This window comes from Chrysoperla carnea, chromosome 1, assembly GCF_905475395.1.
Source record: "Chrysoperla carnea chromosome 1, inChrCarn1.1, whole genome shotgun sequence".
Taxonomy (NCBI): Eukaryota; Metazoa; Arthropoda; class Insecta; order Neuroptera; family Chrysopidae; genus Chrysoperla; species Chrysoperla carnea.
The window spans coordinates 115,214,731-115,238,610 of NC_058337.1; the positions used below are offsets into that span (position 1 = coordinate 115,214,731).

The window sequence follows — 23,880 nt, forward strand, 5'->3', positions numbered from 1 at the left end:
ACTACTCGATAAATTGAATAAAATCAATATTAATTAGCCCCTTCGGTAATTAGAAGTTGAGTGAATTGTATCTCGCCCTCTAACATGCAATAATTTGAATTCCGGGTTTCCCTACTCTCTTTAATTTGAGATAATGAATGAGGTAAACTTTTGTTACTTTAAACTCTTGGTAATTTGAAATTTTTTTCTGGTCCCTTGAGTGTCAAATCATCGAGAGTCGAAAAAACATTATTTTTAGAAACATGCTTGGTATATTTACAAAAAAATATATATATACACCCAAGAAATGTGTTTGGTCACTATCCTCGTGGTTGCATGTTTAAAAATAACCTGCACCAGCCACCTTAATGAAAATTTTTATAACTTGTCATGTGCCAATTTTACGCTTTATTACGCATTTTAACGATTATGGAGTGAATAACATATTTTTTTTTTTTTTAAATTCTAAGAATAGTAATATTTTGTTAATTTTTGGCCTCTGCTCAAAAATTAAATTCATTTATTGTTTTCATTTACTACATATTCTGCAAATTGTGAACATATGTTTGAAAATTTATTTTTAAATAAAATAAATGTGCGAAAAATTTTTGATAATGGGAAATTGTTTTGTGACCAATATAATAAAATTGAAGTTACTGAAACATATTGTTGATAAAGTATATGAAAGCAAGTTGTGTTAAATTGGGTGCGTTTAGCAGAAAAAAGCGCTAGGAAGCGCTTGTAAGCAAAATGGCGATTGTTAAGCGATAAGCGCTGTCAAATATGTCAAATATCATTATTGTTTATTTTAATATTACTTGAAACTAATTGCACAAAACAACTTATGAACTCTACTTCAAAACAAACAAAATAAATAAGCAAAATGGCGGATTGTATCAGCGCAACTGAAGTTAGCAAACATGTCCTGGCCGAAAACTGTACAGTTTGTTTTTCAGCGCTAGTAAGCACTATCAAGCGCTTTTTTCTGCCAAACGCACCCATTGTTAAATATGACTTTAAGTCGCCATACAAATAACTTTCTGATTTTAGTTCAGAAGAAAAATGTTGATATTTTTTCATTTTTGCAAGTTGCGTGGCAATTTTCGAGATATAAGTATTTAAAAAAAATGCGGATTTTCGGCGAAAACTCGTTATTGACGAAAATAAAGATTATTTTGTGGTTCCGGTCAAAAAGGACCTCGTACAAATTATATGTAATCAGCATTTCGATCAAACTTTTTCAAATTTTGGCAAATGATAGTTTAAGTCATTCTAAAGAAAAGTTTCCATGGTCACAAGTCATGAAAATGACAGGATTTCATGTTATAGCTAAATTAAAGTTGGAAAATGTGCTTATTGTTATAATATATGCCTATGTGTGTATAGGCAAATACATATACAGATATGTATAACTACATGCATACATGTGTTTTTTAATGTAAGGGTGTTGTTTTTTAATTCTTGTTTTTTGAAGAATAAAAGTGTTAAATGTTCAGTGGATCGATCAATAATATGAATTGTTAAGATCAATATTTTCAGCTACAGTGCACTGATATATGTATACGTACATGATTTTTGACAGTTAAATTACAATAATTTTTTTATATAAATGAGTACATTTTCAATTTTAATTTAGCGATAACTTGAAATCCTGCCGTTTTCATGACTTGAGACCATGGGAACTTTTATTCAGAATGACTTAATTAAACAATCATTCCCGAAAATTTGAAAAATTTTGACCGAAATGTAGATTAAATAAAATTTGTGTGAGGCCCATTAATTTCATATTATATTTTGGACAGTTTTAAGTTTTTTTTTACTCGCGACAATTTTTATCAAACCTCACCGTTTTCGATGAGTTTAAAAAAAAAATTAAGTACAAATTTTTGCCGAAAATTCGTTTTTGACGACAATAAACCTATATGACTTCTTATTTTGGACCATTCTTAACACTTTTTGACTTTTGAAATTTTTTACCTAATCTCATCGTTTTCAATATGTGAGAGCTTGAAAAATTAAAACGGGTTTTTGCCGAAAATTTGTTATCAACGTTAAATAAAGATTATTTTGTGATTCTGTGAAAACGGCGAGGTAAGATAAAAAATGTCAAAAAATGCTTAGCATGGTCCGAAATAAAAAGTGATATGGTTTTCACATCAAATTTTTGACCAATACCACAAAATAATCTTTTTTTCGCCAATAGAGAATTTTCAGCAAAAACTTGTACTTGTACAAAAACTTGTAGATTTGGTATAAATTGTCACAAGCCAAAAATTACTTTGAATCGCCAAAAAAATAAAATTCATCAAAACTTATTTTAGCATTATAAAAGTCTCGAAACGTAAAAATATCATTTAATTCTTGATTTCATTTATTTCAGGATTGAAACAATGACTTTTTATCAGAAAATATTTTTAGATATAAATTATTTGGGGTATAAGACCTACTTTTTTAAATCGAAAAATGTTCGCCCATCAAAAATGGGAAAAAGGAGGATTGTTTGAGAATAAGGGCTGTTGTTTTACGTTCTTTAACTCAAATTTATTTTTCAGCGACCTGAGTTGTCATCATCATTAACGCATATTCGCGTGTGATTGTTTTGATCTGGTCAAGTTGGTGACGACAGTCAGCATGAATTCTGTCTCAAATTAAAAAAAAAATCGAAATATCTTACTTTGGGTTAATAATCAATGACTCATGAATTGAAAAAGACTCTAACAGCTGAAAAAAGAATGATTTGAGTTAAGGAATGTATTGCAATAAATTGCGAACTTCTTGGCTCAATCAAAAAATACTTGGCTATTACTCCCCCTCCCCTTTTCAAGCTATAATTGATGACTGATTAATGAAACGCACGTTATTTCTAACGCATATTAGTAAAAATGGTCATATGAACAGCACATTAATTGCGAATATAGTTTTACATTGAATTATAGAAATCCTACGGGATTTCTTGCTTAATTTGTAAGAAGAGACAAATCACGCGGAAGTTCTTGACCTGCTAAAACTTGCTAATGAATTAATGGTAAAAAAAAAAAAAAGAATTGTTGGTATCAGACGACCTCAAAATATACAGATCGGATAAAAATTGAAAATAGATTATGAACCCCGAAAATTTAATTTTGATAAAACATGTTCTAACAAAACTCTGTCTGAATACAGACATAAAAAAAAAAACTCCTTTCCTCTTGATAAATATACAAGGGGTTGAAATAAACTTGATTAAAGTCAATTGTTTATCTCCACTCGTTTACTAATAAAACAAATGAATAAATTGAAAGAAACAAATGAAAATCGTCCACATAACAAACGTATAATATACAGCACATACATACTACATATGCAGAGGAAAAACAATTGAATAAGATGTTACTAGGATAACATTTGTGATACAACTGAAAACTTGCGATAACATGATGATGTATCATAGCATATAGCAAAAGCAGAGAAAGGCGGCAGTGACGTCGCGGCGCTAGCATCGCCGGGCAACGAGTAACAGGGCGTCCTTGCAGCCCCACAGTCTGCAGGAGTCTGTGAATGTGCTCGGTTCCGGCATACACCAACAATATATTGCCAAAATTCAAATGAGAAAAATATGTATGTTCAGTTGGTACACGTTTATGATGGTTAACTGTATTGTAATATAGAGAACATATAACGTTGTTATAATGTGTGTGATAGAGAGACAACTACATATTATGTACAGTTTGTTATATTGAACATGGTTTTTTAAAAAAGATACTGGCTATTTTTTTTTTCAATATTAAATATTTTTCATATCTTTTTAATTTTTTTTCTCTTTTAGATGAAATTGAAAAAAATTTTCATTTTTTGTTATAAAAAATTAATACAAAAATAATTTGTGATGAATTGTGATTTTAAATAATAAATAAAAAAGTGATTTTTTAGTTTTGTTAAGTGAATTTTCTGTTAAATTTTTTTTTTTGTATTGTTGAAAGAGCATTATGTATGTATATAGCTTTCATTATAATTGTTGTGCCCAGGACGAACGAAACTCTACATCAACGGCTGGAGATTTTAGCTTGTAATAGATGCTATGCTACAACCTAGAGCAGCGCGTGTTAACTACCTAAAGAACCCGTATTATTGAACAGGTAATGAAAAACTCACACAGGTGTACTAATTTTTTTTGCAAAAAATTATTATTATTTTTTATATAATTCATATAAAAATGTTTTTCTTCATAATTCAATTATTTGGGAAATCGTATGAATGTTTATTAAATGTTTTTAATAATATTTTTGGTATTGATGAAGCTGTAGAAATTTTTTCTAAAGACTTTCTTAATTATTTTTCGTGATAATTAACTTGCGTGAAAAATACCTTTGAAAAATTTCCCATGTATAGAGTAAAATTCAAAATGGTGCAGAATCTGTGTGTGTACGGGCTTGATATCGTTTATACAGTAATTTCACTTCGGAAATTTTCGTTTACAATTTTCATTTTTTGATATACTTGTGAGGGAAAAACCAGAAATTTTAGTTAGTATTTTTATAAAATGACAAGGTAATTAAAACTCTAACAATAATTAGAAACTCGTTTGCGCTTGTTTAAGCTTAATTACGTTATAATATTTTTGAAATATGTGTACAAAAATGAACTGAAAGTTCGTTTGTAACTATTTCAGCTTAATTACGTTATAATATTTCCGATACTTATGTACAATAGGATATAATAGGTCCGCTTATGACTGTTACAGCTTAATTACGATATAATTTCGATAGAGAAACTTTATTCGACCTTGTTTAGCTCAATTTTTGAGCTTAAATTTTTAAGACAAGAATTTCAATAATGAATTTTAATAAAAAAATTGTTTTTAATATTTTGTTGTTGCATTTTTAGCCATTAAAATATTTTATGGCAATTGCAGGTTCTGCTCGTTTTAATCTTTTAATAATACCTACTACTTTATTTATTTCAATTTTTGAGCTTCAGTGTTTCCATTCTGTATCCTGTAATAATTTTATTTTATGACAATGGTGGCTTTTGCTTACTGTAATCTTTCAATAAAGTTTTCTAAAATCAATTGAAATGCGAAATAATAGCTGCGTTTTGGCCGCTAGAGCACTTATGAAATAAACTGAGCGATCTCTAGACATTTAACGCCCCATATATCGAAAAGATATTTTTTTCTCAAAGAAAAAGAAAACAAACAAAAAAATAATTGAGGGATATTGTGCTCAATTTCTTGCACCATATCGTTATTAAAAAAAATAGCTTTCTATGAAAAGTTACTGATGATTTTAATTATAGAGGGAATCGGGTTACTTTACTTACAGATTTTCATTGCGGCATTTTTTTTTACAGTTTTCATGAGGGTAAATGTTAATTTTTATTTTTCATACTTTTTTATGACTATAGACACTTCCAGTAAATCCTATGTACCAAAAACACGTCAAATATTTACATTTAAAAGTGTTTTGCAATAAATATACTCGCTTAAAAAAATTGTGACATTAAAACACTTCAGAATCGTGCGCCATGAATCATGACGTCATCTGTTATGACAATCCATAGTATACCAAAGAGTTTATATAACTAGAGAACGCCAAGGCCCAAAATGATGAATGAACGAGAAGAATGCCAGTGAGTTCCCCCGTGTCCTTGTCTAATCTATATGTCATTGGCTACATATTGTTGACATTATTGCTATTAAGTAAATTGTTAAAAAATGATTTATTGAATATTATTTAATACATTAAGAGTTATTCAAAAAGTAGAAACGTCAAAAGAAACCTTATTTACATAACAAACACATCATATGACTATGGCAGGGACACAGGTGAACTCACTGGTAGTCGTCTCTCTCATTCATCATATCACATCCACTTACAGGCAAGCAGATCCTTCGCGTTCTCGTATGTATATAAACTCGTTGGATCCAAAACCATTCATAAAAGAAGTTTATATTACCTTACAAAAATTTGAACTTTAACATTAAATTTTTAATTAAACTAAACGATTAAAAAACGGTTTCGATAGCTTAGACGACATTTTTTGGACTTTAAACAACTTATAAGACATAAAAAACGGGAAGAAAAATTGTCTATTGAAATATCTTATACTTTTATGGTTTTTTGCTTCTTGTAAAATTTTCAATTCAAAATTACAAAGATTTTAAACCTTTTCTTTTATTAAAAACATTTGAAGTGTGAAATAATGTCAAAATTATTTAAAGAAGGTATATTGTTTTATATAAAAAGTATCTAATTATTTCAAGTATACGGGTACTTTAATACCATTGCGACAAAAATGTTTTTCAGAAGTTTTTCATGAAGGGTATATATATAGAGATAAAGAGTTATACTTGTTTTTCCTTATCATAATATACAACAATAATATATTAAATTGGTTTTATTTTCACATTAGGGGTGCCATCTAGAATCATAAACTGTTGTGTTTTGTACATAGCATAACAATATAAGTATTATTATTTACTAATAGAGGACGCAATAAATAATTATAAACACCGTGTACTGGTGTTTTTAAATTTTCCGATGGAATATTATTGTTTTCATATCGAAAATCGAAATAAAAAACAAGTGAAAACAAACAATTGAATGAGTTACTTGTTGAAATATCATGTATAGACAGTGTTGATGACGCAATCGTTTGTTTTTTTTGTCATGTAAGTCCAATCCAATCCAATAGGAGCTACAGCCCGGGGTGGGCTTTGACCTCTTCGACCACTCTCCTCCAGATTGCTCAGTCCTTGCAGCGGATTCCCACCCAATAAATCGCATCACTTTCAGGTCGTCGATAACTTGGTCCATTCATCTGTCCATTCATCCATTCTTCCTCGCTCACTCGGATTGCACCATATATCCTTCTGGTGATCTTTCGTTCAAATTTTCTTATTTTCTCCTGGTCTACTTGTGTCAGGGTCCAACTTTCTTTGCCATATGTTATGATGGGTCGAATCAGGGTATCGTAAATGGTCAGTTTGGTCTTACGTGAAATTAGTTTGTACGCTAGGAGCCTTGGCTTTGCAAAGTATGCCCTATTTCCACTCTGCAACCTTTTTATTATGGTGGCATTCATTTTTTTTCGTTGTTCACTTGTTATCCAAGATATTTGAATTGCGCTACCGCCTTATAAAGTACATCATCTATGACTAGATCTTCCATTGACCTCCGGTCTTGTGAGGCTGAGATGTTCATGAATACAGTCTTTTCTTCATTTATTGCCAGTCTCAATTCCGCAGCGTTCTCTCTAATCTGCCTAAAGACTTCAATTAGTTTGTTTTTGGTGCGAGGGAAGATACCAACGTCATCAGCGTATGCGCATTTTTGTGATGGCTTATGGAATATTGTTCCTCTCTGATCAGTGTCATGTGAGTAAAGAAAAAAAAATCACTCTTAGTGGTGCCACACACACTTAACCGATATTCCTATATAATACATACTATATAATATTCGAACCTAATTTGAACACTCACGAGCAAACAGTAATGTTTACGAAAAAATGTTTTAAACAAAAATTGCTTGTTTTTTATAAGGAACATTTTTTATATTAAACTTTTGTTCTATCTCTAACGGTTTACAAGATTCAATTGACTTATGTTGTTGATTTAGGAACTCAACCTTACTTTTTTCGTCCCAAGCACTCTATGATATCTCTTTTCGTTTTTGAGTTATCGTGTTAACAGACAGAATTATTGTTATTCTGATGTATGAGCTATATAATTTTTTCAAGTTTCATTATAATCCATCCAGTAGTTTTCGAAATTGTCCAGCAAAACGGGCGAGTAACTTTTCAGCTTTATATATTAGGAAGGATTATTAATTACCAGACAGTTTTGCCGTTGCTATCCAAAATCCATCCTTCTTAAAATAAAAACCAGAAAGTTATTAATTTGCCTTACAATGGTCTTATCCACCATTGGTTGTTCACATTTGGTATTTTGCATGTGTGTATAGTATTTCCTCTGTTAGATTTTCATTATTAAATTCCATATATCTATCTCTACATATATATTTGCACAACACTAATTATATAAAGAGATAATTAGCGTTTTAAAATAATAATTATTATACTTTTTTAATTGAATTTTCTAAGTACTTTCTTGTTTGTGCTTGAAGGCTTATTTGTTGGTAAAATTCATCGGATAAAATATTTGAGTCTAGAGCCACATGCAGTATTTCATTTGCACACATTTCAGAATAGTCTGTTGTCATGATTGTTTATAACAACTTTTTCCTCTAAAACTTGCTCATAGACTTATGTTTGGGTAGACTGAAAATATTTCTTCACTACAAGCTTAACATTGTTGAATATTAACTGAGAACGATATATGGGCGTTTCCAGTTTTTAATCCAAGCGATAGCAAAACGGGAAATTTAATTCATTCATCACTAATTAAGGAGATATGCAACTTTTGAATAATACTAGGGATTTCAATAAAACTTTATAAATACATTTTTTGATTAACAAAGTTTCCAAAAATCACAAAAAATTCCTAGGTCATCGGGATTTTTATTATTATTTTATCGTTCAAAGTTGGCTGAAAAAATGATGAATCATATAGGTTATCCTTTTCAATTGGACATTTCTATATCAAAAAATTTAGAGAGTGTGATAAAAACTATCTAAAATATTTAGGAAATCTTGTAGTTTATAATAATACCATAAAAATATAAAGTTGCCGATGATATAAAAACAAAATTTTAGTTTAATTATGAGTTCAACGAAGATCGACCATTTGATGAACAGAGGCGACTATAGTTAGAGCATTGATGATTGAAGAGCGATATCTATATTATCAAATTTATTGCGTGGTATTGTAAAGCTAAAAATAACAAATTATTTGAGCAAATAGTCTTTATATGTACGCCATTGTATCATATCAGATCATTTATAATCGAAAGACTCTGATATCGATATTGCATACAAAATTTAGTACACAAAAAATAAAATAATAAATTAAATATTATTTTGGATTTAACACATACTTAGATAATTAAATCAAAGACAAATCTATGCTCGGGAAGAGGAGTTTGGAGCAACCCTGGCGTGTCCTCCTCGTAATATACCTAAAAATTGCAAGGTGTCAGACGACTGAGTCTCGGAAAAAATGATTTTTTAATCAATTTTCTTCTTATTTGAATAGCGTCGTCACATTTTAAGGATTCAATTTTAAGATAAGTGCGAAATAAAAAAATTTCCAAGCAGCCGTGAAAGAGAAAATTTGTATTCCTGGCAACGAAAATTTTCGTAGAGCAACAAGTTGTAAGTCGCGACTATCGCAACATTTGTTTTCAAATACTACGTCTGTTCCTAGTCCTAATCTAATTAACATTTTGACTATAACGAATGAATACCATTTTAACAAATGATATTCAAATGTTCGTGGTTGCATTCATTGTCTTAATTTTGTTGAAAAACTTTAGAACTTATATGAAAATGAATTTTACTGCATTGAAATTTGATAGCAGCCAAAAAGATAAAATTATAAAAAAAGTAAAAGTTTATAGAATTTCCCATCGATTCTACTTTTTATACATTCTTCACGACGCTTCCACCATAATTCAATATTATGCGTAACGTAGCTTCGAATTTAATTTGTGTTTCTTTTTAAGGTTGTTTTAATAATGCAATTCATCGAAATTACAAAGAGAATGTTTTTGACCTTTTTCTATTTTCAATGAAAACTTTTTCTAACAGAAAGAAAAACTGTTCTAATTTTCACATATATGACATATATTTTTTTTTTCGCACGTAACAAATTTTCATTGCTACAAATACCTAACAGTTTGTAAGAAAAACAACAATAAATATTAATTTTTTTTAATTAAATTTCAACTCAAAATAAAACAAAGTACAGTGAAATCCCTGTAAAAAGCCGACCGAGCCTTAAGAATAGCTCTTAAAATTGTTAATTTCTTTTGTTAAAAATTAATATAATATTATCTATAAAAATTGTTCCTAAAAAAATTTAATACAATTAGTAGAAAATTACCCGAAAAAGATTATTAAATATAATTTCTGTGCCATGAATGAATGAATAAAGGCTCGAACAAGAGAAATTTACAAAATTTAAAAAACCCCCGACAAATACGATTTATTCCTTGTAAACCGATTTTTGGAAACTTATCTATAAAATGTTCTCAATCAACGCGGTTCGACCGTTTAGGGGCTACGATACCACTGAGAAATACACAGACGTACAGATAAACACTTTAAACTTATAACACTCCTTCTTAAATCAATATCAAAGTGATGGTCAAAGACATCAGATGAGATGAAAAGGATACTTAGAGAGCTATGACTTTTTGGGACAAACTTTTGGAAAAATTTTAAATGAAATTGAAAGACTAGAGTTGACTTTGTTCTTTTGAATTATTGTTTTGAATTACTTAATTATTTTACCATTTTACATTTCAAAATGAATTAAGCCAGGTTTATTTGACCATTCATTTCCATAATAATTATTTATGTGTTAAAATTATATGTCATGCTTTTTTCAAACTGAATCGATTTTGAAGATCATCGCCAATTTTTTAGTCTTTACAAGAACAGAAGTCTACGCTCGCACTTGAAATACAGCTAAGAACACACTCCTTAAATTAACTTTCAAATGAAACCAAAAAAATTAAAATCTGTTCATCCGCTTAAGCGCTACGATAGACACACACATATAGCGTCCATTGGAAGTTAAATAAAAGCTTGTCAAAATTTTGCCGCTCCTAAAATCTGCCGCTATAGGCCATTGTCTACTCGGCCTACCGATGAATCCAACACTGAACTCTTTAGTGTCTTAGAAGTTTAATAGCAGTTTTCACTGTATTCTACATTTTTTGCTAAATAAACAAACAGTATTTTTCTATTATGGTTTTATGGTTCGAAACAATAACATTTTTGTTTTTACCTCGACACAAAAGTCAATTTATTATTTTTATTGTGTTTTAACTTCAAACCCACCTCTATATTATACCTGGTTATGGCCGCGCTGCCAGTGTGGTAACGAAATAAAAAAAATCTCAAACATGTAGGTATAGGTAGGTATATAATAGATAGAATGTAAAGTTTTTTGGGGAAAAACTTTTTCAGTAAATTTTCAACAAATATTTCACATTGAGAAAAACTACTCTTCGTTGGTAGTTTGAACATTAACTAAAAGTTTTTTTTATTGTTTGTTTCTAGAATACGAACGACATGTTTCATTTTGAATCGTAATTTATGATTCTGGATTACGTATGTGGTAATAATTGTACATTTAGAAAAACTATTTATGAAAAATGGTTTTTTGATAGTTTTAAAATTATTTTAAATTCTAAAGTAAATCAAGATGATAAGATTTTCTTTTGTATTTGCTACATTTGAATTTTTTTTAAACTCAGGTATAGACCGGTCCTCTACTCGAAAAATGAGTAATGGCATATGTACGGTAATTGTATATCGAAAAACTGTTTATGAAAAAAGGTTTTTTGTAAGTTTTAAAACTATTTTAAAATGTCAAGTACATTTAGATAATAATATCTTCCTTTTCCTTTTTAAGGTAAGATATAGACCGGCCCTCAACCCGAAAAGTGGGTGAGGACTTTGATCCTGACCAGCGCCGAATTTAAATTTTTGGTGCTCTAGAGATATATAGCAAACGGTGCCCTAGTTTTTTATTTTTTTAGAAATACTTTTTGTAGCCAGCAGTTTTGTATTTTTAGCCCTCGAACTAACAAAAAAGGGGTATTATAAGTTTGACCGCTATATGTGTGTATCTGTGTGTTTGTCTGTCTGTGGCATCGTAGCACCTAAACGGATGAACCGATTTTAATTTTTTTGGTTTCATTTGAAAGGTAATTTAACGGAGAGTTATATGTTTCAAGTTCGAAATTAGTGCTCCGTACTCGAAAAAAAAATTGGCGATTATCTTCAAAATAGATTCAGTTTGAAAAAGCCATGTTTAACATATAAATAATTACTATGGCAATGAATGGTCAAATAAACCTGGCTCCATTCATTTTGAAAAGTGAAATGGTAAAATAATTAAGTAATTCAAAACAATAATTCAAAAGAACAAAGTCAACTCAAATATTTAAATTTCAATTAAAATGTTTCCAAAAATTTGTCCCAAAAAATGATATCTCTCTAAGTATCCTTTTCATCTCATCTGATGTCCTTGACCATCACTTTGATATTGATTTAAGGAGTGTTATAAGTTTAAAGTGTTTAAACGGTCCTACCTACTCGGTTGAGAACATTCTATAGCTAAGTTTCCAAAAATCGGTTTGCAAAGAATTAATCGCATTTGTCGGGGGGTTTTTTAAATTTTGTAAATTTCACTTATTTATAAATCAATTTATGAAGTAAACATGAATGGGAATTATCAGAGTAGACTAGAAATGTATTTTAAAACCACAACATTGAATTTCCATTTTTAACCCTAATATTTTAGTAAACAGAAATATTCTGATAAAATATGATATTTTACAAATATTAACTTAATAAAAATGAAAAAAGTATAAAACTATTGAAACAAAAAATTTAATAAACTTTTGTGTAACAATATATTTGTAGGATTTCTTTTTATTTACAATTAGATATATATCTAAAGTAAAATTATGTTTTTCGTGTACACTCTAGAAGCATGACGTTAATTAGTTTATATGAACCTGTGGGATAGCGTGAAATGAATTCTATAAATTCAGTTCATAGACTAGAATTCTAATAATACAATATTGTGTTAATAGTAATTTAAGTTTGTTACCTTTACGAAGCTAACAACAAAAAAATACAGGCAGTGTATACGGCCTTTGGGGAATATATCATTAACTTTCTGATTCTGTAAACTTATAGAACAAGAATAGTATATTATACATCTAGGGAGTAAAAGTAAAGAATGTCTCATATCTCATCAATCGAGAATGACAAACATGAGATCTGAGACAATCTTTACTTGCTCCCGTAGTGTCGATACTATTGTTTTGCTCGCCGAAGGCGGAGAGCGGAAACTTCATTTGACACGGCGGGACGAAGGTTGACACTTTCCGCCCGTAGGGGAGAAAAATTACATTAAACGAAGTTTATTTTTCTCCTTAAAAAAGGATGGCTGTAAATATTAGATTTACAAAAACAAAGATTTGAAAATGAATACTAGAAAAATTAATTTTTTAGAACTTTCCTCAAGAAAAACAATTTTCATTTTACTAATAAAGAGTGTCCCAAAATTAACGCAAAAAGTAATTTTGATAGAAAACACAGTTTGTTAAGTAAAAGTTGTAAATTTTGTATTAATTCATAAAACTTGCAGTATTGTATGTTTGGAATACCACACCCGGTAAAATTCCAAGATCTTGATGATGATTTCTTTGACCATTTTACAGAAATATAGCTGAATAGTGGTGATACAGATCTAAATTTTATCCCTCAAGGCGTAAGTGGTCACGGACCTGTTGTCAGGAACGTCTTAAAAAACCCAAGATTCCATCACGGTCTAATAATTCTGAATTTTTTTAAATTGATCTTTTAACATTTGACGAATCTTAATCACTATTTCAACCATAGTTTATATGAAAATCGCGAGCTGTAACTGCTTCAAGTTTATTATTTTTAAAACCATGCCCAACAGTGAAAACGCGTACTTTTTTCGTCGAGTCCTACATTTAGAAAACTCTAAGCAGCCAGCTGTCATGCTGCTTTTGCTTTTTCATTTTTAACACTCTACCACGTAAATGGGAAAAACGTTTTATATAGTAAGAAAATCCAAATTTTGAGTCATTTTCTATAATCTTTTTCTTCATGGGACAAAATTGATAAAAACTTTGTACAGGCCGACACATAAACAGAGTAAAAGGTGTAAAAAGAGAAAAATTTTCACGGACAATTTTGGAACAAGATAATTGTTCTAGTAAAAGAGAGAAGCTTACTTATTTATTTTTTACAAAAACATTCTAAGGTGATTACAAAATTCTAATTCTAAAAACAAGGAGCTTAGGAGGTAATTTTCTACTTTTGCCAACCTTTCTGAAAAAAAGTTTTGATTGCCCTAAAGGATTTTGAACAACATTTGTTTCCAATTTTCAGGATGAAAACAAAAACATGGTCACAGAAAATTAAATAATATTTTACTGTTTTCATCTAGTCGTAGTCGTGATATAGGATTTTTATTACTTTTTAGGGTCTTATAATTTTTTTTGCCGTACTCTTTGTTGTTATGTTGGTATTTATTTCTATTACACTAATAAAATAATAAAAATTAATTTTATAGCATTTGTGTTGAATTTTTTCTTTGAAAATCCTCTCTTTTGCAGTATAGACTGCGTTGCTTTTTCTAGGTTTTTCATTTTCTGTTGTACAAATTGATATATTTCGTAGCCATAAATATTTTGTTCTTTATTATTTCAATCACGAATAAAACAATTTTTTTTGTGTGTGTGCTTTTCATTTCATTTTTAAAGATGTGTCCCGTGGGAAATGAAGAAATTTTCCTGATTTTATAGGGAAAAATCAAACAAATTGTTCGTTTTATACTTTGTGAATTTATGTTTTTTAAATAATGAAAAACGATGAGAGCGAAAAATACACTTAAATATTTCTCCTTTATTAGATATTTTTTATTTTGAGATTGATTTTTTGTTGTTTCCTTGTTTTTGAACACATTCAATATTTACATTAAAAGACTGGAGGGGGGTCTTGATTCATTATAAAGAATTTAATTTTATAGCTACTTATAGTTTTTGCGGTATGAAATAATTGTAGTATTAGTTTAAAAAAGACATACTTCTGATTTTGTAGCCAACCCAATATGTGAGTACATATTGTTTGGTTTGAATATAGGATATTTATTATGACACTAGCAGATACCTTCCCGCTTTGCTGTGAAATTTCTCCTTTAAAAACAAAGACTATCATCACGTTATAGCCCCCACTTATCCTTCCTGTTGTTTACAATTTTATGGATTTCTAATTTTTTGTTGGAAGCTCTATCTTTTTTGAAAATGATTCTCGCTGCCCATGATACTCGTTGACATTGTAACTTTCTATAGGTCCAGTTATTATTATTAATTAATCTTATGCTTATACTTTTTGGGTCAAAATTACCCCATCCACCAAGTTTCACCAAATTCCAAAACAAAATTTTTTTTTGCGTTTTTCTCGATTTTTACAAAGGGGAACCGTTTAAGAAAATTGAAAAAATCGAAAAAATTTTGTCCTCTCCAATTTCGATAAAACTCAGTATATAAGGTAATTTTGCGATATCTCAGAAACTCTGCATCCAATCATTAAATTAACCTGATTTTTATACTTTTTGGGTCAAAATTACCCCAAGCATCAAGTTTCATCAAATTACAAAACAAACATTTTTTTTTTGCGTTTTTCTCGATTTTTTCAAAGGTGTACGTACCCCTTAAAAAAAATTGCAAAAAATCGAAAAATTTCGATATAACTTAGTATATAAGGTATCTTTAAAAATAATTCAAATTTCTATCTTCAGTGGTTTTACCCTCAACCCTTCTTGCCGGTTTGAACTTTAAGTATATAGCTTCAAAATCATTGCTTCTTCAAATATTTGGTATAAATAATAAGTATAGTTTCAGATTTTCGATTTATAAAGAAGCATTCATATCATACCGCTAAAAAAACCTTGGTAATATTATAACATACAAAATTCACATCACCTTTTGAGCCCCTTAGAGGATGAGATCGGTTTTTGGTGTCTAGATTGGCAGTTTTTTTGTATTTAACTCCCAGCTAGTAAACAAATAAAAAATGGATAAAATTAAAATTTCAAATATATAAAATCTCCATTTCACTATTTTACATCAGTTTAGTAAATTTCATATTTTTATTCGAAGCATTTTCTCTAAATAAATGGAAACTGTTTAATAGGTGAAAAAAATATATATATTTTATAGTAATTACTGTTATGACTGTGGTGTATGATACATATCAAGGAAAAATCTGGTCTGTGTCTACGAAGTTAAAACCACATAACAGTCATTAAAAAAAAACCTAGTAGCGAAATTGTTGTTAAAGACACACACTATTGTATAATAATCATATATGAATAGTACTAGCTTTATACCCGCCTGCTACACTGGCGGGATTAAAAGTTAAAATCACCGCTTTATAGTTTCCACCTCTCTTGATCTCACTCATCGCCCTTCCATAACACTTGCAGGGATTGGTTTACGCAGCTAAAAGATATGCAGTTTAAATTGTAAAATAATCATAATTCATTGAGTTATATTAGAAAAGGTGGTCATGAATTGTTTGACATTTACTATTTTACATTTTTACAGAAATCTTTAATTTATCGTACAAAATGATTATCATAGTTCTGCTCCATCTGTGATCATCATTTTGAACCATAAATTAAAGATTTCTGTAAAAATTTAAAATGGTAAATGCCAGATTAAATTTAATTTTTCATCACTGATTTTTGTGTTTATACGTATCTTTGATGCAATGTGAATGTTTGGAAAAAACGCAATGAGAACATTTTACCTACCTTACAAGGTCGATAAAACAATCCCTTTTGAGAAAAATTGATATAGTTCTAAAAATTACTTAAAGATAATAAAGAAACCAAAAATATTTCGATATTATACATATTTCGAATACTGTGGCTATAAATTACATTTTTTCTTAGGGGATCATTTTGGGACATCCTCTTCTAGATAGTATCTTGATATTAAACAACCGTTACATACTGTATACAAATGTGTATTTCCATTTGCCTCGACAGTTTAATGAAACACCCAGATAAAATGAAGTACATTCACATTTTTATATGTGCAATTAATACACTTGAAGGAATAAAAATTACAACAAAACAAAAGAAGTGTCGAAAAATTTTGTTAAATATCCATAAAAATTCATATTTTTGGCCCTTTGAAGCGGATAAATCTTTTGCGAAAAACTTAATCAATTCTCAAATTTTTTTGTTTCTATTATCAATGGTGAAATTCCTATGGATGAAATTCATGAAACAGTACTTTTTGAGTTTGTTGCTGTAAACTTGTTGCATTAGAAATTATAAAAAAAAAAGACGAAATTTTATCTCTATATATTATAAATGCCAAAGTAAGCATGCTTGTTTGTTTGTTACGCTTTCACGCTAAAACTAACGAATGGTTTTTAATGAAACTTACAGCAATATAGCTTATATATCAGAATAACACTTGAACTATAATTTATAAAGATATATTAATAAAAAAAAAAAAAATTTTAAAATCAATTTAATTTGACATTACCAAAAATTACAGATTTCTGTAAAAGTAGTCATTTGACATTACCATAAATTACAGATTTCTGTAAAAATAGTCAATATAAAATATTTCACGGTCATCTTTTCTGATATACTCAATGAATAATTACGACTTTTATACATTTAAAAAAAATAGAAAACCATACATATATTTTACCTGTGTAAAACAATCCTTACCATTATTTCGAGTGTTATAGAAAGGGAATAAGCGAGAGCAATCTTTATCAATCTTTACTTTTAAACCCAGCGAAGTGGGTGGGTATCACTCTAGTAAACAATAGTTTTTTAATTTAAATTAACTTTAATTTAAATTTGTTAGAAAATAGTATTAAATTTTCAATCTAAACAAAACAGACTTCTATGTCCATTCATAAAATTATATTAAAAAAGTAGTGTGTCATTACCATGGAAATGATTGAAATAAAACCCATGCACGGTACGAACACTGGGAAGTTAAAAACTACGAAAACTGGGAAGTTTGGGAATGTTTTTTTCTACGAATTCAGTTTTCGTGTTGTTCAGTGTATATAAAAATGCACACCATGCATTTATATATACATACATATATATAATCATGCATGAATGCATGATTATACCAAAACAGTGATGCACTCAGCAGCATAGCATTCACATTATACACTCATAAAACCGTAATAGCATCCATCGTTATATATTTACTACAGAACAAGTTGCCTATATATTTTAATACTCTCATATACACCAGTCTTATAATAATGTGTACAGAAGTATACAAAATGTCTGTGGTTTTTATCCTCATTTTGTTGAAAATATAAAAATTATTATCATTATTATTATTATTATTATTATTATTATAAAACAAACAAAAACATACAATGGGAAAAAATGCATACACTGATTATAATCTGTTGAAGTGTTGAAGGATAATGTTATTTTCACTTAATGTTTAAAAAATATATATGAAACTAGCTTGATCCCCGCTCGCTTCACTAGGCTTAAAAGTAAAAACCTCCACTTTATAGCCTCCACCTCTCTTGATCTCACTTATCCCTGATCCATAACACTTGAAGGGATTGTTTTACGCAGCTAAAAGATATGCAAAGTTTTCAATTTTTTAGATTGGAAAATAGTTATACTTGATTGAGTATATCAGAAAAGGTGGCCATGAATTGTTGGACATTTACTGTTTTAAATTTTTACAGAAACCTTTAATTTATGGTTCAAAATGATGATCATTTTGTTCCATCTGTGATCATTATTTTAAACCATAAATTAAAGATTTCTGTAAAAATTTAAAATAGAAAATGTCATATTAAATTTAATTTATTTTTTAAATATCTATATGTTTATAATTTATAGCTCATGTATTATTCTGATGTATGAGCTATATTGCTAATTTTGGCGTGAAAGGGTAACAAACAAACAAACATCCTTACTTTCACATTTATAATAAATAGAGATTTTTTTCGTTTTCCTTATCATCCATAATTCTAGCAGGATAATTTTATTTAGATTTTTTTTAAGAATATAAACGAATGACCTAAATGTCACTGGGACCATTTAAAATAAACTAATTATTATTCATAAAGTAAACTTGTTTATACCTTTATAACAATTTAATTTTTTTAATAATTAAAAAGTAAAGCTTTAGAATGAAATAATCTGTAATTACTCTTCACGATTTTGTTAAGAAAAGATTATTTTAGGATTTTGGTAAGCTTAGAACATTTAATTTTGAGGCATTGATTTACAGCTTTGAAAATGATCGCTTTTTGGAGTTTTTCAAAAAATTAAATTGTTAATATTTTGGAAACGGTTGGAGTTTTTTAAGTATTTTGTTCAAAAAATTGATTTTTGCGCTGTCAAGAAAAAACGAAAAGTTTGGTGTTGTTTTTAGTGTTTGTAGTGTTTTTTAGCTTCCAGTGTCACTTATGCATGCCTTTTCTCTTGCGTAAATGAAAAGAAAATGTTTTGCGAATAGAATATGATAAGCTATAATTGACGCCATTCTTAACGTGCCTATATTTGCAGTTCTGCATATTTCAAGGAGTAAAATAGGAAATATGATGGAAGCACTGTGAAGAATATTTCTAAAAGTATAGGCTTTCATCTCAGAAAAAAAAGGAGGCTTAAAAAATATATTTTTGATTTTTCTAGGGACTATTTTGATTCTGTATTTAAGTGCATTTAATCTTAAAATAAATATTTCAAACTTTATGAAAAATCATCAATATTAACTGTGAACTTGTATAACAATGAATTTATGTGCGACGTAAAAAGCGAAATTTAATTATTGCAAAATATTTACATACTCTAGTAATTATTATTAAATCATTATTAAAACCAGATTCATATCATATTAACTATTTGAATAATTTAATAAAATAATTAAAACAAATCATAATTAATTTTAATAATATATGAAAAATTAGTGTTGGGTGCAGTTACTCTGATTCTAACAACTGTGTTTTGTGGGACATAGCCAACCAGATATTGTGTGTAATAGTGACGTTGTAATTTATAATATTTCTGGCTAATATTAGAAGGATTAATATATATTTTATGATCTTTTTTCCGTATTTTAAACAATTTTATGATTTTAATGAAACCGCAATTAATGTTTTAAACTTTGTAGGTTCTGCATCAAGGCTTTGTATGCCTCCCTCCCCCCAACTGTGCACAATCTTTCTTTATAACCAAAAATATTAAATTTAATTTCGGGTTGGATTTCGAAAGCAGCTGCCTGAAATGGCAGTACAGTAGCGACGCCATTGATAAACCAGGTAGGTTTTTCATATTGAAATTTTAGGTAATTTAATCAAGAGTGTTCTTACCTGCGTGTCAAGAAAATAGCTTCAGTTTGGAGAGAACTATAAAGAAAAAACTCTTGTAAAAATTTTACTTGTACCTGTGGTGCTATGCTGCTTTAATAATCGTTTTCGAAAAACCTTGAATCGTTTTACACAAGGATAGGAATGTTCAGATTGTGCTTGAATAATTTCATTAAAGAAACAAAAATGAATGTACACAAGTCGTCAACCATATCTTTCTAAATAAAAAAAGTTATTTAAAAGAATCAAAAGAATTATCTATTTGAATGACTGCAATTCAATCATTGAATCATAAGTTTCCAATCCAACACTCATTTTCATAGTTTACCTAATTATGGTACATAATTAGGGGTAGATATTTAAAATATTATTTTACATGTAATAGGTATTGACAGAATTATTGGTATCTAGTAGAATATTGATAGGTGAATAGAGAATACGAGAGTAGGTATTGGTAATTGACGGTGATTTTCACCCCTTTTACAAATGAGCGAATAATAAATAATGTAATTAAATTTGTTATTCTACTTTATAGTTAATTACATTTCCTATTTGTTTATAACAATGTGAATCAGTTTTGATATTATTAAATGAAATCGTAACAAACTTTAAAAAGTCTTAATGTCAAAAGAATTTGGAAAGCCAGTAGCGAACGTGATTTTTTCGAAATCGAGTTATGTATGCGACAACACCTTTTGTCAAGATACGCGTCTTTTCACCATTAACGGGTCTAGTTAAACCAGGGCTTCTTAAACTTTTGTAATTCACGACCCCATTTATGATTGCGAGTTTCTTGACGACCCCATACAAATATAAATTAATAGAAGAAAAATAAATTAATATTTTTTGATGATTTATTTATTAGGTAACAATGTACATGTACATATGAAAATATATAAGTTTAGAATTCGTTTTGAAACATACAAAAATCTAAAATTAAAAATTCCACAAAAAATTATAAAATTGTATTTATTATAGTTTCAAAAATAAAAGTGGATTCTGACCGTCTTAATTCTCTCGAATATATTCAAGTAGTTGCGTGGTAAGTATTAAATTAAAGTATATGTTAAAAATTTAATGAGATGGATGTGCCTGTTTTTTATTGCATAACAAATCAAATCTTGGTGGAATGTTTGAAACTGCTGGACATTGGACGTAAGACCTCTTCAACATTTTTTATCGCTGAACGATATTGGGATTTAATATGTGTTAAAGCTGTTTCTTCAGCAATAATACCTAGAAATTTTGTTGATAATTATTTCTCGGGATTATTTCGGCTTTTAGAGATTGACAAAAATAAATTTATATTTTTTATTAATTCCAATAACATTTCATAATTCATAGTAAATGTTATTCAAGTTATTATAATACTCTTAATAGAAATGTAGGTACAAACAATCTTTCCGAACTAGAAGATTTTATGATATATTTATCTACGATAATTGTTATTTTATCTTTATAACAATAATTTTACAAGTTAAAAAACATTTTCTGTTAAATTGTATTTTACCTCTCGCGACCCCAGAATTTTGCTACGCGACCCCAAATGGGGTCGCGACCCATAGTTTAAGAAGCCCTGAGTTAAACGAATAAAATTTGCCACTATCATTTTCTGCGTTTATTTTGGAAAGGGCATTAGTCCAGGATATGTGCCCGTCCCAAAAAAAAAAAACGCAGAAAAGAACAGTGATTTATTTCAAAGGATATTAGTTAGACTAAGACTTTTCTTGGTGAAAACACACGTTTCTTAACGTAAATTGTAGTCACATACTTAACTCGTTTTCTCAGATTACTAAATGGTCCACCAAAGAAACGGAAACTATTGAAGAAGATGCTCCGTAACAAAAATAATCGGATTAAAAAATGAATATTGACTTGTTTCATAAATTATTTAGCAATTTTAATAGCCTTTTTTCAACAGAAAGTTTTTTTGGTCTCTTGTAAAATTTAGTCTGCTGAACATGTACCCTTCCTAAAATAATCGATTCACTTCAATGTAAATATAATTTTTTGAACTACATTTAATTTCCATGAATTCCAAATATAATGGATCAGTAAATGCAAGATCCTATTTAACATATACAGAGTATTTAAACAGTTCATCCTGAAATTAATTATTGTCATTTATTGTTAGAAAGATCTGTCTATAAGAAGATTAGAAATAGGCAAGCATCGGGGTAGGTTTACTTTGATAGAAATGATACCGAAGTTCATCTAGATTCGTGAAGATATACCAGCAAATTTCACAATCAAAAGTACACTGCATTTGGTACTTCAGAAAAAGAGCCAGTAATATCTCAGTTCAAGGAAAGCATTCTTGCCCACTTACTCGACTCGACTCGTTTCATCTGCTAATTTTAATTAAAAATTTGTGTTTTTTTTTATATGTTTACATTGAGATCGTGCGAGTGTTTTACACCAAGTTTTTCATATACATTACCTATATTTATTTTATATTTTTTAATGTTTTATTAATAATAGGTAAAGTTGTAGCTAGCGTATTAAAACAAAATCCACAATAATATATATTTATAAAACAATAATAATTTTTAATTACACTAAAGTATTTAAATAATAAAATATATTATTCATATAACAACATATAATATAAGGGTTTTATAAATCCATATGGTACTTCAAAGACTTACTAAAATATACAGCATGTACAAAAGACGAAATGTGAGATTGGACAAAAAAAAAAATGAATAGAAAAATCTAAATAAACATAATCCCTGTATTGGTACCATTTAGCACTCTGTATTGGTACCATTTACGAAACATGGTATAATTTAAGTATAATGAAATACTCTCTATAATCAATTAAAATGGTTTTATTAAATTGTACTATCTATTATAGATATTTCGTGTGTGTAGATTATGTTAGGCACTGTACTCCGTCTAAACGGACGGACTGATTTTGATGAAACTTTGTTTGTTTGTTAAAGTGGAACCGATGATGGTTTAGCTTTACCACTCAGCCCACTATAACTGTTTTTAAGGGTTCCGCACCAAAAAAATTAAATTTCATTCAATGGTGGGAGCGCATATAAATAATATATTTCATTATTATTACAACTTACTATGTACTATGTATTTTTAATAGTATTGAGGTATTATTTAATATAATTCAGTTATTGTAAATAGGCATTTATTACAGCTATATGCGAGCGCAACAAGCTTCAATATCGAAGGCTTCAACCAGTCCGAAGGCCAGGACAAAGTTCGAAGATCTGGCCGTGGCCTATCTAACAGAGTAAAAATTTGGGTTTAGCGGGATTGATATAGCTAGACAACGTTGTCGGTTCGCTAGTAGCTACCATAAAAATTCTACAACAATCTCTACGCCTTTATTATTACATTTAATCGCCATATAAAACTAAATCTTTTGGTTAGATTATCGATTTATCATTCCGCTTATAAATTTATTGTCAGATTTCGCATAAAAACCGCCAGTTATGAGAAAACCGTCCGATACGAATTAATCATTGGTACGCAATAGGCTAGTCACCTCTATTTTAGAGAATAAGAACGTTTCGAAACAAAACTAGGTCGACTTCTTCTATTAACAGTTATTTCTAAAACGTATAAGCAATAAAATTTTGCAAGTCCGATTAAACATATTTAAGTGTTTTTAAGACAGACAAGTTGACGACAAACGATGTAAACAAAATTACTTAAGCTATTAAAATTTAAAAACAAACAATTTAATTTAAGTATGTGCTATAAAAACTATTTATCTTTATTGTAAATGATACAAATATATATTAAATATTATTATTATTATTATTATTGAAAAAATAAACTATTTATTAAAACATTTCCAATTATTTTAATTTATATGGATATTTTTATAATAATTCAGCT

The 23,880-nt window shown here is 28.8% G+C and overlaps 1 protein-coding gene across 1 annotated transcript in view; it reads left to right on the plus strand.

Moving 5' to 3' along the window:
• The first annotated feature begins 3,988 nt into the window (after positions 1–3,988).
• Positions 3,989–23,880, plus strand: part of LOC123290768 (inactive dipeptidyl peptidase 10) — a 325,130-nt gene continuing 305,238 nt past the window's right edge. Inside the window, exon 1 of the mRNA XM_044871071.1 lies at positions 3,989–4,094. The gene's annotated coding sequence lies outside the window, so the exon portion shown is untranslated. The remainder of the gene's footprint in view (positions 4,095–23,880) is intronic.